The sequence below is a fragment of the Perognathus longimembris genome, chromosome 9, assembly GCF_023159225.1.
Source record: "Perognathus longimembris pacificus isolate PPM17 chromosome 9, ASM2315922v1, whole genome shotgun sequence".
Taxonomy (NCBI): Eukaryota; Metazoa; Chordata; class Mammalia; order Rodentia; family Heteromyidae; genus Perognathus; species Perognathus longimembris.
The window spans coordinates 33,766,908-33,785,899 of NC_063169.1; the positions used below are offsets into that span (position 1 = coordinate 33,766,908).

Genomic DNA, 18,992 nt, shown 5'->3' on the forward strand with positions numbered 1-18,992 from the left:
ATATCCACAAATCTTTATAAACATATTACCAAATAACTATTAGAGGAACAAAGAACTGTCTTAATATATGATGATTCATGAAGAAATACAGTACTAATACTGTAATAGAACATGGACCCTAAAGTCCAGGTAATTAATCTCTCAACCAGTTGTTCAATTTGAGGACTCCTTCACTATCTCTCATATTCATATAGAGCATTAAATGAAACATAGTATTAAGAAACTATAAGCCACAAATGTTATATTTTTCAAACTTTTAAGTCAATGCATTTGACTTACATTAGCAACTTAACAGAAAACAATGTAGAACCAGAGAGAATATAGTACCCAACCAGGAGTGTGGGGAACGGAGTAAGGATGCTCAAAGAAGCAGAGAAAAAAGACTCATCTAGCTAGAACAATCTAGAACAGTGTTCAAGGATGAAAGGCAAGAATAGGACACCGTCTCCAAGTGATGATTGTATATTACTAATTTAGCAATATGACCAACACTATCTGCCTCAGATATAATCTTAGTTCCCAAAACAACTTCTTTCTCTAAAGCTGTGCTATGACATTCTAAGTTTAAGGCATAAATGTGTTTGAAACAGTACTTGCATATTGCATGTATTTCTAAAACCCAAAAGGAGAAAAAAATAGTAGCAAAGGCTTACATAAGATTATGACAGATGTACTTCTAAGAATTGCACAAGTATTAAATCATAAGATCTTCACAACACTGAGTGCATATTATATGCTGCATAGATAAAGAAATGAGATAGATGTAAGGAATTTAAGAAAGCTGCCTAGAAGTAGGCAGCTAGAAATAATTCAAACCTACAGTCAGGTACAGTGGCTCACGTCTGAAATCCTAGCTACTCAGAAAGCTAACATCAAGTGGATCACAGTTCAAAGCCAGACTGTGCAAAAAAGCCATGAAACCACCCTATCTTAACCATTAAAAGCTAAGTGTGGATAAGAGTTGAAAGACACAGTTGAAAGACCCTTGCATCCTAGCTTTGTGAAAAGTCTAAGTAGGAAGATTATGGTCCAGGCCAACCCAGACAAACATCAAGACCTCATTCCAAATGTGTGAACCAAGGCACCAGAAAGCTGCACATCCTAAGAAGGGGCCATGATATCCAGGAACATGCTGCCACTGCTATGAGCACAAACATGGGAAACTGCCCCTCTATATCGACTAGGGGATAATCCCAACCAAATGAGATTCCTATTATTGGGAGTCTCGATCAGCCAACTCTCAATGTCCTGTGAGGCTCCAGGTGTCTCTAACAGGGACTGACTTACCTAGATTTCTCAATAAAGCTGCATGTTGATAAAACCACAGGAGCAAAAGATTCACAGTCTTCCTGAATTTAAGTATGATCATTTTCTCTCAAATATTTCTTGTTTCAGCGGGCTGGGGATATGGAATAGTGGCAAGAGTGCTTGCCTCGTATACATGAGGCCCTGGGTTCAATTCCCCAGCACCACATATACAGAAAATGGCCAGAAGTGGCACTGTGGCTCAAGTGGCAGAGTGTTAGCCTTGAGCAAGAAGAAGCCAGGGACAGTGCTCAGGCCCTGAGTCCAAGCCCCAGGACTGGCAAAAAGAAAAAAAACAAAATCTGTTTCAACAAAATATCCAACTCCTTGTCACAAAGACACTTTGATTACTTTTTTTTTTTTTTTTTTTTTTTGCCAGTCCTGGGTCTTGGACTCGGGGCCTGAGCACTGTCCCTGGCTTCTTTTTGCTCAAGGCTAGCACTCTACCACTTGAGCCACAGCGCCACTTCTGGCCGTTTTCTGTGTATGTGGTGCTGGGGAATTGAACCCAGGGCCTCATGTATATGAGGCAAGCACTCTTGCCACTAGGCCATATCCCCAGCCCACTTTGATTACTTTTAAGACAAATATACTGGGCTACGAATGTGGCTTAGCTGTAGAGAGCTTACCTAGCATGCATAAAGCTCTGAGTTCCATTCCTTAGCACCACATAAACAGAAAAGGTTGGCAGTGGCGCTGTGGTTCAAGTGGTGGAGTGCTGGCCTTGAGCAAAAAGAAGCCAGGCCCTGAGTTCAAGCCCCAGGTCTGGCAATAAAATAAACAAACATACGTGTGTTTTTTTCTTTTGGTGACAGTACTGGGGTTTGAATTCAGCACCTGGAACCTGTCTCTAGGATTTTTTTACTCAGGTTTAGGAGTCTACAATTTGAGCTAGTGGTAAATAAGAGAGATAACTGGAGAGAAGAGTCTCACGGACTTTTCTGCCCTGGCTGACTTTGAACATTGATGCTCAGATCTCAACTTCTTAAGTAGCTGCTACAAATGGGCTTTTATAAATTGTTATGTAGGATGATTATTTGATATTTTTTCTTTCTTAGCCTTCATTCTAAAACTGTACTAGGAATCTTTGATTTTATTGGAAAAAGTTATTATAAATTCAAAAATTCTGTAAAAATAATTTCAAATTAAAGTGGAATGAAACAGAAGGACTTCATATAAGAGACTCTTCTCAAGTAGTAAAGTAAAGCACCACATATACAGAAAACGGCCAGAAGTGGCACTGTGGCTCAAGTGGCAGAGTGCTAGCTTTGAGCAAAAAGGAAGCCAGGGACAGTGCTCAGGCCCTGAGTTCAAGGCCCAGGACTGGCCAAAAAAAAAAATATATATATATATATATGTATATATATATATATATATATCTTAGTAACATATGTAAAAAACTGAGTTTAGGGAAAGATTTTCTTATCAATGTAAAGCTTTGTTTCTGCTAACTTTATCAGGCCTCTACTTAGGAAACTGATTTCTAATTAAATCAGAGTTCATTTAAGTTATCTATTGTATAAAGGCCTTATATTAAGTGATTAAAATTTAATAGCCTACTAAATATGTGGGCTGTATATCTAAACTTATAAGTATTATGTAAGAACTTACAGAAAATGTAAGTTTAACGAAGGTAAAATATAAATTATACACTATAATAGTATAAAGTATATTATATACACTGTAGTATATAGTAGACTATACTATAGTCTACTACTGCTATACACTATTCAGGAGGCTGAGATCTGAGGATCAAGGTTTGAAGCCACCGAAGGCAGGAAAAGTCCATGAGATTCTTACCTGCAATTAAGCACAGAAAGCCAGAAGTGGCGCTGTGGCTCAAGTGGCAGAGACTAGCCTTGAGCAAAAGGAGCTCAGGGACAGCACACTTGAATTCAAGCCCTAATACCAATACAAAGTAGAGATAGATAGATAGATAGATAGATAGATAGATAGATAGATGTAAGATAATTTTGGTTCTGTTTTTACAGAAGGTAGGTAGCATTAACACTGCTAAAAATGGCCAAGGAAACTAATAAAACTGTTATCTTGGGTTGGGAATGTGGCTTAGTGATAGAGTGCTTGCCTAGCATGCACAAAGCAGTGGGTTTGATTCCTCAGCATAAACCAAAAGGCAGGAAGTGGCACTATGGCTCAAGAGGTAAGAGTGCTAGCTTTGAGCAGAAAGAAGCCAGGGACAGTGCTCAGGCCTTAAGTCCAAGCCCCAGGACTGGCAGGAGAAAAAAAAAAGGAGGGGGGTGGGGAACTATCTAACCCATACTGTAACTCTCCAGTAGAACTGATTTTTGACCCAAAAAAGAAAAAGGCTCTCAATATTAGGACCACCTCAAAACCTTCTGGAAATGGCTGTGTCCAGTAGGATTTATTTAGATCCCTGGCCTTGGGATAACAACAAAGCTCCTCCATGAGGCAACTCAGTACCAGATTGTAAACACCTGGAAGAAATTGGAAAATAAAAAGGCCTTTTAAGGGTTTAGCATAGATAACCACTCTAGTTCTAATACTCTAGACTTAGGTAAGCCTTTCATTCTATATGCAACTACAAGGCAAGGCAGGATATTAAAAGTTCCTATTCCAAGGTGAGGAAAAAAATTCTAGAGCCTATGGCTTATTTTTCAAAACTACTCGTGGCTGCTGCAATTGGATTTTCATTCAAAAAAAAAAATCTATTTCACCAGGTGCCAGTGGCTGTAATCCTAGCTACTCAAGAGGCTGAGATCTTGTCCAGCCAGCCTGGACAAGAAACTCCACAAGGCTCTAATCTCCAATTAACCACCATTTTGAGTCTTTAATTTTCATTTTCTACATAAAGAACAGAAAATGTTTCTGTCTTTTCCATTTTTTTCTACTTTAACCCTGTAGCACCAAAAAAGAAGAGACAGCAAAATGCTACCCCTCCAAAACAGAAGCAACTTTTCAAAGGCCCCTGCTATCCTTAACACAAGGAAAAAACATAATTAGCAAGGAAAAAGAGCATGATGTAATAGCTCTTCTCTATCAAAACAGAATTGATTTCTTATTTTTACCCTCATCTTTCAAATTAGCATAGAAGCAAAGAAAGAAATAGCAACAAAACGATAGATTCTCACATTCGAATTATGTTGTTGGTAAAAACAGATTTCCCTTTCATACTTTTCTACTCAGTAAGCTGCTAGTTTGATCCTAGCTTCTAGAAAGAACATTCAAATGCTATTCTGGTCATTTATCTGTCCTTCACTTGACTCATCTAACTGGTCACTGAATCCCACCTCATATGTATGTATCTCCCTGGCACTTTACACCAGCCTTGCCCCTTGTCTACCCACAGTTGCTACTAAGAACAAGTTTTCATCATTTCTCATCTGGGTCTCTCTGGTAGACTCCAACTTATACTTCAATGCCGTTTGTCCTCATCATCTCCCACACCATCGCAAATGCAAATCTAATTGTGCAATTCCTCTCTACAAACTATACAGATACTTTGGACTAAGGCTACCTCTACTAAGTGAGATTATGGAATCTTTCATCACCTTCTTTTTAAACTGGTTTAATTTGTAATAAAAAGAATGCTTTTTCTAATGAGAAAAAATTACTATTTCCCTTTTGAGAACTGACGAAAACTACTCTATATGGAATCTATTACTCCCATTCTCCATCAGGTTAAAAGCCAAATTCTTTGGCTTGGACAATGTGATCATACTCTACTTTCTCTCCCAATGCATTCCCAATCTCCACCCTGAGTTTTCTCCAGCCATCCTGAATAACTTTCTGTTCTATTTCTTTCCTTCCTAACTGTGTAAGTTTTCTTTCCTCTGCATATACTACAAGAAGGTACAAAGAATCTTGAATATGTTCCTATTAGACTACTTACCATCATTAACCTAAAGAGAATAAAGTCTTGGCTGGGAATATGGCCTAGTGGTAAAGTGCTCGCCTCATATACATGAAGCCCTGGATTCAATTCCTCAGCACCACATACACAGAAAAGGGCAGAAGTGGCACTATTGCTCAAGTGGCTAGCCTTGCGCAAAAAAAGGAAAAAAGAAAAAAGAAAAGAAAAAGCCAGGGACAGTGCTCAGGCCCTGAGTTCAAGCCCCAGGACTGGAAAAAAAAAAAAAGACTAAAGTCTTTTGTTTGTTCCATCTTGAATTACACTATACCTAAATCCAGTCTACAATCCCACCATTATAACAACACACCAAATTCTTTCATTCTAATCGGGGAAACTGATGTGGGTTTTTTTTTTGGGGGGGGGTTCTGAATAATTTATTGTCAAAGTGATGTACACAGGGGTTATAGCTTCATACATAAGGCAGTGGGTACATTTCTTGTAAATTTGTTACCTCCTCCCTCATTCCCTAACCCTTTCCCTCTCCCCCCACCCCCCATGAGTTGTTCAGTTGGTTTATGTCAAATGGTTTTTTAAGTATTGTTTTTGGAGTCTTTTGTTTTTTTATCCTTTGTCTCTCAATTGTTATTCCCTTTCCTTTCCCTAGTTCTAATACCAATATATAAAGTAACTAGGGTACTCAGGTGAGATACAGTGATAGCACAGGGACAACCACAAGGCAGGGGATACAAGAGGATCATCAACAAAAAAAGCTACAGTTTCGCATGGCATGTTGAAAGTAACTACAACAGTGATATAACACTTGAAACTGATGTTTTTAACAGAACAAAATGAAATGAGTCTGTGCATCCACAGCCTAAGAGATGATATGGGAGGAGGAGGAGGTACAATGCAGAGGGGTAAATTTGGGTAGAACAAGGAATACAACCTTCACAGAGTGGAATGGCTTCATTTGAAGCATTATACTTATCATACCAAGTAAAAGATAATTTAACAAAATTGGCCACTTTTTTGTTTTTGTTGTTCTTTTTATTTTCAAATTTAATTTTATTGTCAAGGTGATATACAGAGGGGTTACAGTTACCTACGTAAGGCAGTGAGTACATTTCTTGTCAAAATTGTTACCCCCTCCCTCAGTTTTCTTCCACCTTCCCCTCCCCATTGGCCACTTTTTAGAAGTATGTATTGGCTTTACTTCAATAAAAGCAAAATCTAGGTGTTTTAATTTTTTTAAATACATTTTTTAAAAACATTCCTTTCATCAGATTGAACATGTAGGGGCTGGGGATATGGCCTAGTGGCAAGAGTGCTTGCCTCATATACATGAGGCCCTGGGTTCAATTCCTCAGCACCACATATACAGAAAATGGCCAGAAGTGGCGCTGTGGCTCAAGTGGCAGAGTGCTAGCCTTGAGCAAAAAAGAAGCCAGGGACAGTGCTCAGGCCCTGAGTTCACGGCCTAGGACTGGCCAAAAAAAAAAAAAAAAAAAACAGATTGAACATGTAAAAATCAACACACTGCTTTCCTCAATGCAGATTTTTTGGGGTAGGAGGGCAGTTGGAGGGCTGAACTCAGGTCCTGAGCATTATCCTTGAGCTCTTCAGCTCAAGGCTAGCAATCTACCTCTTTGAGTCACAGCTTCACTTCCAGTTTTCTGAAGGCTAATTGGAGATAAGAGTTTCATGGACTTTCATGCTTAGGCTAGCTTTGAACAACAATCCTCAGATCTCAGCCTCCTGAGTAGTTAGGCTTACTACAGGTATGAGACACAAGCCTGGTGGCTTTTATCTTTTATCTAAAGAAGTAAAAGAATATAAAAAGACAAAAAGAAAATTTAAAAATAGAATCAGATAAAGAAGGCTAGAAACTGAGACAATTCAGTAAGTTAACTATTAAAGAGCAAATTTAAGGATTTTTCACTTTCAGACTAATATAGTATAAAAAGTATCATGTTCTTAGCTGTAATAATAGTATTGTGGTTTTAAAGAAGAATGTGATTTTTAGGAAATGAATGCTGAGATATTGAGGGTATATACAGTGTGAATATTTTTAGGCAATACATGTAACCATGATAACTGTAACGTATTTTCCAATGGTTAAGAAAAGTTTATGTGTATATACAAGTACATTCGCAGAGAAAGCAAATGAAGTGACTTGCTGTTTAAACCTGGATCAAGAAACGTATAACTGGACTGGGAATATGGCCTAGTGGTAGAGTGCTTGCCTCCCATACATGAAGCCCTGGGTTCAATTCCTCAGCACCACATATATAGAAAAAGCCAGAAGTGGTGCCGTGGCCCAAGTGGCAGAGTGCTAGCCTTGAGCAAAAAGAAGCTCAGGGACAGTGCTCAGGCTCTGAGTTCAAACCCCAGAACTGGAAAAAAAAAAAGGTATAACTATAATCCAAGTCAAATTCAGATAATTTTATTTGTTTGTTTGTTTTGCCAGTCCTGGGGCTTCAACTCAGGGCCTGGACACTGTCCTTGAACTTCTTTTGCTCCAGGCTAGCACTATACCACCTGAGCCACAGAGGTACTTCTGGCTTTTTCTGTTTATATGATACTGAGGAATTGAACCCGGGGCTTCATGCTTGCTAGGCAAGCATTCTAAGCCACATTCACACTAAGCCACATTCCCAGCCCAAGATGTTTGTTTTATAAATGAAGTTTTATTGGAACACTGCTATTCCCATTTTTTCACCCATTGTCTATGGCAGCTTACTACAACTATAGAATTTCACTCATTTAATTTTAACAGGGACCATATGGCCTCCAACGCCTAAAACATTCACTGACCCCTTATAGAAATATTTTTAATGCTTGATTTTTTTTTCAGAAAAAAGGACTTTGTGGATCCATGAGTAATCATGAAACTAAAATTTAAACTTTTCTCCATACTTGAAATTTTTCTAATCAAAAATTAAGTGTATGGTGTTGTACTAAATTTCCAGTTGTAGGGAAACCAAGGCAGAAGAAGTCTGTTTGTGGCTAGCTTTGGCTACATAACAGGACTGTCCAAAAAATGTAATATATTTTTTCATATTAACGTTAGAAAATATAATATTTTTACATGAACTTTCTTATTTTGTAGAGTTATACATTAATAACAGAAATAATGAAACAAAGATTGTGTAACACAAACTAAATGACACCTGAGTTATGAAGGGTTTTACTGTAAAAGAAACAATGTTTTAAGACAGTAATTTGGTGATATCTATTTTTCAACCTCTTCAGAAATAAAAAATGCACAAGTATGAAAAGACTAACAACAGTACTAGTACTTGTTATATGACAGGCACAGTTAAGTATTTCACATGTTACGTTACCCATGCCTAACAACAACTCCATAGGGTGGGAACTAACTACTCTTACTGTCCATTTTACCATTGAGCAAAATAAGACACAGCTAATTTGCTCACGTTATATAGCTAAGAATACAGCTGAGATTGTAAATCCACCTTGAAACCCAATATACTATGCTACCTATTGAAAAAGACAAAGGAAATGAATATCAAACAAAAAATGGATAGTCAATACACAAATGAAAACATTCAACTTCCTCAGGTAATAATAGTAAAAGCCAAGATTATCTGTCTACTTACTAGTTTAGATATAAAGTCAAAAGCCATGTTGGGGGGCTGGGGATATGGCCTAATGGCAACAGTGCTTGCCTCGTATACATGAGGCCCTGGGTTCGATTCCCCAGCACCACATATACAGAAAATGGCCAGAAGTGGCGCTGTGGTTCAAGTGGCAGAGTGCTAGCCTTGAGCAAGAAGAAGCCAGGGACAGTGCTCAGGCCCTGAGTCCAACCCCAGGACTGGCCAGAAAAAAAAAAAAAAAAAAAGCCATGTTGGACTCTGGTTACTTACCTTTGTAATCCTTCCTAGCTATTCAGGAAGCTGAGATCTGAAGATTGTGGTTCAAAGCAGGCCCAAACAGAAAAGTCCATTAATACTCTTTCAAATAAACCAACTGAAAGCTGGAAGTGAGATATGGCTCAAAGTAGAGCACCTACTTTGAGTGAAAAAGTCAAAAGCATGAGGCTCTGAGTTCAAGCCCCAGTTACTGACACATGCACGAACATACATGTACGTACACACACACACACACACACACACACACACACACACACATCATAGTCCACAATCACAATCTGGCCATTATAATTCTAAGAATATATTCTAAAGAGGTAATCAGAAAAATTGGTAACCATACTAAGTATGACTACAGAAGAAAAGATTTACTCCAGCTCAATCAAGACTTAAAATCTCTTTTAAGATCACTGCATTTATTGTTCCTTTCACCACTATATCACACTGTATTATTCTTACTAAATTTAAAACCACTTCTTTGTATGGCTTAGTCTTCAGCATCCAAAATCAACTCAAAATGGATCAAGGACCTCAACATCAGACCTGAATCCTTGAAACTACTGAAGAACAGAGTAGGAAAGACACTAGAACTTATAGGCACAGGAAGGAACTTCCTGAATAGAGTCCCAGGGGCACAACAGATAGGGGAAGACTCGACAAATGGGACTACTACAAAATAAAAAGTTTCTGCACAGCTAAAGACATAGCCAATAAACTAGAAAGACAGCCAACCATATGGGAAAAGATCTTCACCAGCACATCAACAGACAAAGGCCTAATACCTGTCATCTACAGAAAACTCAAAAAACTAACCCCCTCCAAACCCAGGAAACCAATTATTAAATGGGCAAGGGAGCTAAAGAGAGACTTCACAGGAGAAGAGATAAAAATAGCAAAGAAACATAGGAGGAAATGTTCAACATCCCTGGCAGTAAAGGAAATGCAAATAAAAACAACCCTGAGATACCACCTCCCTCCAGTTAGAATGGCCTATACTCTGAACTCAGGCAAGAACAAATGCTGGAGGAGATGCGGGGAAAGAGGACCCCTTCTCCACTGTTGGTGGGAGTGCAAATTAATACAACCACTCTGGAGAACAGTATGGGGGTTCCTCAAAAAGCTCAGCATAGACATATCCTATGACCCAGCCATACCACTCCTAGGCATCTATCCTGAACAACAGGTCTCAGGATATCAAAAAGACATTTGCACATCCATGTTTATTGCTGCACAATTCACAATAAATAACCAATAAATATATGAAAAAATGCCCAATATTTTTAGTCATCAAGGAAAAAAACAAAAATTACACAGAGATTCCATTTGGTGGCCAGTCAGAATGTCTATCATTAAGAAAACAAAAACAAATTTTGGCTTATATAGAGGACAAAAAGAGACCTTTATACCCTAGGAATGTTAACAAGTTGGGCCACTATCGAAATCAGCATGGAACTTTCTTTAAAAATTAAAATTATAACTCCTTTATGATCCAAGTACCACCTCTGGGTGTAGATCTGAAGGAAACAAAGTCAGTATATAACAAAGATACCTGTGTTTCAGCATTATTTACAATAGCCAAGTTATACAATTAGCCTAGGTGCACAACAACAGATTATATGTGTATTATATATATATATATATGCATGCATGTACATGCATACTTGCATTACATATGAATGTGAGTACATTCTTTAGTCATAAGGAAGAATAAAATTCTACCATGTTCTGGAAAATTGTAGAGCTGAAAAACATCATATTAAACAAAATAAGCCACTCTAGAAAGACAGTATCACATATTTTCTTGCATTTGTGAAATTTGGGGGTGAGGGGGAAGTAAAAGAGGGACTATTAGGGATGTGGGAGATTGGAGGGAAGGAGGGAGAAGGATAAGAAACAGTAAAAAGGGGTGAATATGTTCAAAGTACATAATATACACGTATGAAAATGACATAATCAAACTCAATTAGTAGATGCCAATAAAAATACTTAAGTATAAATAGAAACTTCATAAGAAATGTACTTTCTGGGGGCTGGGGATATAGCCTAGTGGCAAGAGTGCCTGCCTTGGATACAGGAGGCCCTAGGTTCGATTCCCCAGCACCACATATACAGAAAACGGCCAGAAGTGGCGCTGTGGCTCAAGTGGCAGAGTGCTAGCCTTGAGCGGGAAGAAGCCAGGGAACAGTGCTCAGGCCCTGAGTCCAAGGCGCAGGACTGGCCAAAAAAAAAAAAAAAAAGAAGAAGAAATGTACTTTCTGGGGCTGGGAATATGGCCTAGTGGAAAAGTGCTCGCCTCGTATACATGAAGCCCTGGGTTCCATTCCTCAGTACCACATGTATAGAAAATGGCCAGAAGTGGCGCTGTGGCTCAAGTGGCAGAGTGCTAGCCTTGAGCAAAAAGAAGCCAGGGACAGTGCTCAGGCCCTGAGTCCACGCCCCAGGACTGGCAACAAAAACAAAACAAAACAAAACAAAAAAAGAGAGGTGGGTAGAGGAAGAAAAAAAATGTACTTTCTGAACTGAAAAGTCATAGTAGTTGTTGAATTTTTTCTCTAAAAGCACATAAACCTCTAGCATGATTTAGTAGAGGAAAAAGTATTTATAGTTATTTTTCACTAAATATGCTTAATTTTGCCAAAGAAGCCACACAAATTTGAAAGGTTAGAACTATGAAGCATAACTGCCCTTTAAAGGGGGAACATTCTCCTAAGTATAAGAGCTAAAACTTCAGAACTTTCAGGAAGAAAACAAAGGAATAAATTTTTTTTTAGGCAAGAACTCTGTTTGAGCCATACCTCTTTACAACTTTAAATCAATTAGCAGTTGTCAGCACAGGAGATTGGGAGGAGGGGGGAGAGAGGGACAGAGACACAGAGAGAAAGTAGAGAAGAAAAAGAAAAGAGAGAGGGCTAGGGATATAGCCTAGTGGCAAGAGTGCCTGCCCTCGGATACACAAGGCCCTAGGTTCGATTCCCCAGCACCACATATACAGAAAACGGCCAGAAGCGGCGCTGTGGCTCAAGTGGCAGAGTGCTAGCCTTGAGCGGGAAGAAGCCAGGGACAGTGCCTCAGGCCCTGAGTCCAAGGCCCAGGACTGGCCAAAAAAAAAAAAAAAAGAAAAAAGAAAAGAGAGAGAAACTGAACTTCAACAAAATTAAAAAGACTACTTCAAAGAACATGATTCAAGAAATTTTAAATGGCAATCCACAAAAAAAAATATTTGTAAATCATACATCAGATCAGGGCTTAGTACTGACAACTTCTACTATTCAACAATAAAAAGACAGTCTAGTGGTGGGAATATGGCCTAGTGGCAAGAGAGCTTGCCTCATATATATGAAGCCCTGGGTTCAATTCCCCAGTACCACATATATGGAAAACGGCCAGAAGTGGTGCTGTGGCTCAAGTGGCAGAGTGTTAGCCTTGAGCAAAAGGAAGCCAGGGACAGTGCTCAGGCCCTGAGTCCAAGGCCCAGGACTGGCCAAAAAATAAATAAATAAATAAAAATTAAAAATAAAAAGACAGTCTATTTAAAAAAAAAATAGGGATAGAGGTATGGTTCAAGTGGGAGAGCATGTGTCTAACAAGGGCAACTTTCTGAGTTCAAACCCATGCCTCTATAAAAATGGAAAAAGAAAACAGGCAAAGAATCTAAGTAGACATCTCTCCAAAGAACATGTAGACACAGCCAAAATGTAAATGAAAAGATTCAAGTTAGGCACCAATGACTCAACATATACCCTAGCTACTCACAGATGAGATCTAAGGCTCACTGTTCAAATCCAGCCAAGTGAGGAAAGTCTGAGAGACTCTTTCTCGTTAACCACCGTACATCTGGAAGTAGAATTATAGCTCAAGTGCGCTTGCCTTAAGCAAAAACTAAGTGATAGTGCCCAGGCCAAGTTCATCCCCAAAACCAGCAAAAATTTAATTAACTGGCGGGCACTGGTGGCTCACGCCTGTAATCCTAGCTGCTCAGGAGGCTGAGATCGGAGGATCCCAGTTCAAGGCCAGTCCAGGCAGTTAAGTCAGTGAGACTTTTACCGCCAAATTAACCACCAGAAAACAGGAAACGGCACTGTGACTCAAGTGGTAGAGCACTAGTCTTGAGCTGAAGAGCTCAGGGACAGTGCCCAGGCCCAGAGTTCAAGCCCCACAACCAACCAACATATATACATGCACACATACAATAGTTGTTGGCATGGCTCAGTTGGTTGAGCACTAGCTAATGAGCAAGTGTCAGATATTTAGAGTCCTGATCTTGGACAAAAAAGGAAGGGAGAGAGGGAGGGAGGGAGAGGAAGGAAGGAAGGAAGGAAGGAAGGAAAGAAGGAAGGAAGGAAGGAAGGAAGGAAGGAAGGAAGGAAGGAAGGAAGGAAGGACATAAATTGCAAGGTTATGATGGGAAAATTAAAGAGATAGTTTGATTTCATAAAATTACTCAGGTTTCTGGGGACTGGGGATATGGCCTAGTGGCAAGAGCGCTTGCCTCATATACATGAAGCCCTCGGTTCGATTCCCCAGCACCACATATACAGAAAATGGCCAGAAGTGGCGCTGCGGCTCAAGTGGCAGAGTGCTAGCCTTGAGCAAAAAGAAGCCAGGGACAGTGCTCAGGCCCTGAGTCCAAGGCCCAGGACTGGCAAATAAATAAATAAATAAATAAATAAATAAATAAATAAAAATTACTCAGATTTCTAACAAAGTGGATAGAAAATGCTTAAATGGGCTGGGAACGTTGCTTAGTGATAGAGAGCTTGCCTAGCATGCATGAAACCCTGGGTTTGAGTCCTCATTACTACATAAATAGGAAAAAGGCAGAAGTGGCGATGTGGCTCAGGTAGTAGAGTGCTAGTTTTGAGAGAAAGAAGCTCAGAGACAGTGCCCAGGCCCTGAGTTCAAACCCCAGAATTGGCAAAAAGAAAAAAGAAAGAAAATTGCCTGAAGTTGGCAAATCAAGAAGCCTGCTCTAATAAAATTTTCCTGAGGCTGGGAAAGGGGAACCCGGCGATCGGCAGACAGGCTGCCAGGAGCGCAGAATTCATATAGGGGGAGACCCCACGGACACAAGGCAGGGTGCGGACCAAGACACACCGGCAGCGACGAGAAGTTCGGGTCCACACCGGGTTTGGACAAGGGAACCCAGCGCGGCAGAAATCGGGAACCAGGGAAGCCACCACGACACTTAGCCAACCCCTGGAGGGCCAACGGCGGCGCGGGACACACACACAAAGCAGCAAAAGTGAGTGCCCTCCCCTCCCCCCTCCCCCACCCCTGAGGGAACAAAGAACCCACAAATCAGGCTGGGAAACCCCCATCAGGCGCTGGGAAGTCAGTTTAGCAGGGGAAGGGCTCAGTGGCACCAACACCCCACAGGTTCCAGAACTGGCAGAACCGGCCCCGCCCCCTTCCCAACAGGGGCCGGGAGACGGCCAGTTGTGCAAACCCCACCTGAGGCGCCTGGACCTCGCAGACTCTTACAACTAAAACCACAGGCGCTGGTGGGCAATACCAGCCCAGCAGGGTCACTTGAGCCTGATCACGTCCCCCCTCCTAACAGCGGAGGTGAGGTCTGAAGGTGCCAAGCCACACCCGGACAGTCGATCCCACTGGGCCCCACACGTACCCCCCCCCCCACAACGGACTCGTGGGAGGGCGCAAGCACAACCCAACAACCCAGGACTTGCTCTGGGAGGCATATCCCGCCGAAGTGCCTGTTGCACTGAACGCACAGCGCACAGGAGGGCGGGGCCCCCGGCGACAGCGCCCGCTCTGGTAGGCGTACCCTGCACTGGTGGGCGGGGACACAGCGACAGCACCTGCTGCCATAGACACCTCTACACAGGAGGGAGGGAGGAGCTACAAACCAAACCTGAGAAGCCATCCAGATCTCCAGATGCGCAAATCACAAAGAAACATAACTCAGTTCATCAAAGGGCAAGCCACCTCGCCAGCTCCAAAAAGCAGCACGACTGAAGAGGAGATGGAGAATAAAAAAGCAAATGAGGCCATGTTAACAGGAATGATCGAAAGCGTCAGAAATGAAATCAGAAAACAATTCCACGAATTTAGAGCGGAAATCTGGAAGGACACCCAGGAAGCCAAGAAAGAAATGGAAGCAAAACTGGATACAATGCAAACCTGCTTTAAAGAAATGGAAGCAAAAATGGATACAATGCAAGCTGCCTTTAAAGAAAATCTCCACACCCTAAGAATTGAAATGCATGAAAAAATAGATTTAAAATACAACTCTTTAAAGGAAGAAATCTCCACGATCAGAGCTGATATGACAACCATAAATAGCTCTCTGACATCCATAAACTCCGCAATTGAAACCATGACACAAAGAGTAGACCATATAGAATCCAGAATCTCTCGCCTGGACGATGAAGCAGCTGACAACAACCAGAAAATGACCACACTCCAAGAAAAGGTGAAGCTTCAGGGAAGACTAATCCAGGAACTAATGGACAAAGACAAGAGATATAATCTGCGCATAATTGGAATAGAAGAAGGAGCCGAATACCAGAGCAGAGGGCTTAATCATGTTCTCAATAAAGTTATTGCAGAAAACTTCCCCAATCTCACAGGGGACCCCATCCAGGTAACCGAAGCCTATAGGACACCTGGCAGGCCAGACCCCAGGAAAGCCACCCCAAGGCACATAATATTCAAGACTTCAGACCTCAAGATTAAAGAGCAAATTCTGAATTCAGCCAAAGCGAAGAAGGAAACTTTTTTCAATGGGAAGAGGATTCGAATAACATCCGACTTATCCACACAAACTTACCAAGCTCGAAGCGAGTGGAAGAACACCATCCAAGTACTCCAGAATAACAATTTACAACCTCGGATCAAATATCCAGCGAAATTGGAGTTCACATTCGAAGGGAGAACCAGATCTTTCCACACCAAAGAGGAGCTAAAGGAGTATGTGAATAAAAAACCAGCCCTACAGCGAATATTAAGAGGGGAACCCCACCCAACAGAGATCGTAAAAGACACACAGACAGAATCAGAAAGAAACTTCAATAGCCAAAGCCCAGCAGAAACACAAGCTCACTAAAGACAAGAAGAAAAAAAAAAAAAGAAGAAAAAACAGCCCACCAAGAAAATGGAAGGAGAAAAAACACCCTTATCCTTGATCTCTTTAAATATAAATGGTTTAAACTCCCCAATAAAGAGGAGCAGACTGGCAGAATGGATTCGCAAACAAAAAGTTGACATCTGCTGTCTACAAGAGACCTACCTTACAGCAAGGGACAAAAACAGGCTTCGAGTGAAAGGATGGAGCAAGATCTACCAAGCAAATGCATCCACCAAAACGGCAGGTGTAGCCATCCTGATCTCAGACAAGCTTGACTTCTCTTTAAAGTCCACTCAAAAAGACAAAGAAGGACACTACATATTAATACAAGGAAAAATCCAGAATCAAGAAATCACGGTGATAAATGTATACTCACCAAACAAAAGAGGCCCGACATATGTCAAGCAAATTCTCAAAGAATTACAGAGCAAGATAGACGCAAACACAATCATAGTGGGTGACTTTAATACTCCTCTCTCTCCAAGAGACAGATCCAACACTCAGAGGATTAGTAAGGGAGCTGAGGACCTAAATAACACCATTTCCCAAATGGATCTAACAGACCTATATAGAACCTTTCACCCCACAGAGACCCAATACACCTTCTTTTCAGCAGCCCATGGATCATATTCCAAAATAGACCACGTCATAGCCCACACAAAGAACCTCAGCAAATACAAAAGTATTGACGTCATCCCATGTATTATATCTGACCACAGTGGATTAAAGGTAACCCTCAACAACAAAGGATACCACAGAGCCTATACACACTCTTGGAGGCTAAACCCCACGCTGCTATCCAACACTTGGGCCACAGATCAAATTAAAGATGAAATCAACGAATTCATAAGCCACAATGACAAAGAAAACACATCACAAAGAAACCTATGGGACACAGCTAAGGCAGTTCTGAGGGGCAAGATCATTGCACTCAGCACCCACATTAAAAGATTGGAAGCAGAGCAGGTGAATACCCTCACGATGAAACTAAAACAACTGGAGAAACAAGAAATGACAGAATCTAAAACGACTAGGAGAGGAGAGATCACAAAGATTAAAGAAGAGATAAATCTGATTGAAAATAGAAAGACCATTCAACAAATAAATAAGACTAAAAGCTGGTTCTTTGAGAAAATAAACAAAATTGACAGACCCCTTGCAAGACTTACAAAAAAAAGAAGAGAAGAGACTCATATTCGTAAAATCAGGGACTCCACAGGAAAAATTACAACAAGTACACACGATATTCAAACAATCATAAGGAGCTATTTCCAAAACCTCTACTCAGCAAAAAACAATAATTCTACAGAAATGGATCAATTCTTAGAGAAGTACAAACTGCCCAAACTGAACCAAGAAGAAATAAATCAGCTAAATAAACCAATAACTTACGGTGAGATACAGGAGGTAATCAAGAACCTCCCTACTAAGAAAAGCCCAGGCCCAGATGGATTCACCAACGAATTCTACAAAACCTTTAGTGAGGAGCTAATTCCAATACTCCTCAAACTCTTCCGCGAAATAGAAATGGAGGGAGAAATTCCAAACTCATTCTACGAAGCTAATATCATACTAATTCCCAAACCAGGCAAAGACCCAACAAAAAAAGAGAACTACAGACCAATATCACTAATGAACACAGATGCAAAGCTCCTCAATAAAATATTAGCTAATAGGATCCAGAAAGTGATCAAGAATATCATACATCATGACCAAGTAGGCTTCATCCCTCAGTCACAAGGATGGTTCAACATCCGTAAATCAATCAACGTAATTCACCACATAAACAGAGCTAAAATCAAGAATCACATTGTTATCTCAGTCAATGCCCAAAAAGCCTTTGACAAAATACAACATCCATACCTATTAAAAGCTTTGGAGAGAACAGGAATAGATGGAACATTCCTCAAAACAATAAAAGCCATATACAACAGACCAACTGCTAATATCATATTAAATGGAGAGAAACTTAAGTCATTCCCCCTAAAATCAGGAACAAGACAAGGATGCCCAATCTCCCCACTTCTGTTCAACATAGTGCTGGAATCCCTAGCCATAGCAATAAGGCAAGAGGAGGACATCAAAGGGATCCACATCGGCAAGGAAGAAATCAAGTTATCCCTATTCGCAGACGACATGATCTTGTATCTGAAGGACCCAAAAACCTCAGTACCCAAACTCCTACACCTAATAAACCAATTTGGCAAAGTAGCAGGATATAAAATCAACCCACAAAAGTCAGCAGCTTTTCTGTACACCAGCAATAGACAAACAGAAAAGGAAATTATGGAAACAATTCCATTTACAGTAGCCAAAAAAAGAATAAAGTACCTAGGGATCAACTTAACCAAGGACGTGACGGACCTATTCAATGAAAACTACAAAAATCTAATAAGGGAAATCAAAGAAGACACAAGGAGATGGAAAGACCTCCCATGCTCATGGGTAGGCAGAATCAATATAGTGAAAATGGCCATATTGCCCAAATTGTTATACAAATTCAATGCAATACCTATCAAAATCCCAGCCACATTCTTCACTGAAATAGAGAAACCAATCCATAAATTCATATGGAACAGCAAAAAACCTAGAATAGCCAAAGCAATTCTAGGCAAAAAAAGCAATGCAGGAGGTATCACAATACCTGACTTCAAGATCTACTACAAGGCCATCATAACAAAAACAGCATGGTATTGGTATAAAAACAGATCGGAAGACCAATGGATTAGAACTGAAGACCCAGAAATAAAACCGCACTCTTACAGCCAACTGATATTCGACAAAGGAGCTAAAGATATACAATGGAATAAACATAGCCTCTTCAACTACTGGTGCTGGGAGAACTGGGCAGCCATATGCAGAAAACTCAAAGTAG

General features: G+C 40.5%; 1 protein-coding gene across 5 annotated transcripts in view; it reads right to left on the bottom strand.

The window, feature by feature from the left end:
• The window catches only part of Cdk19 (cyclin dependent kinase 19), a 149,591-nt gene that overhangs the window by 118,185 nt on the left and 12,414 nt on the right, over positions 1–18,992 (bottom strand). The gene's annotated exons all lie outside the window — the stretch shown is intronic.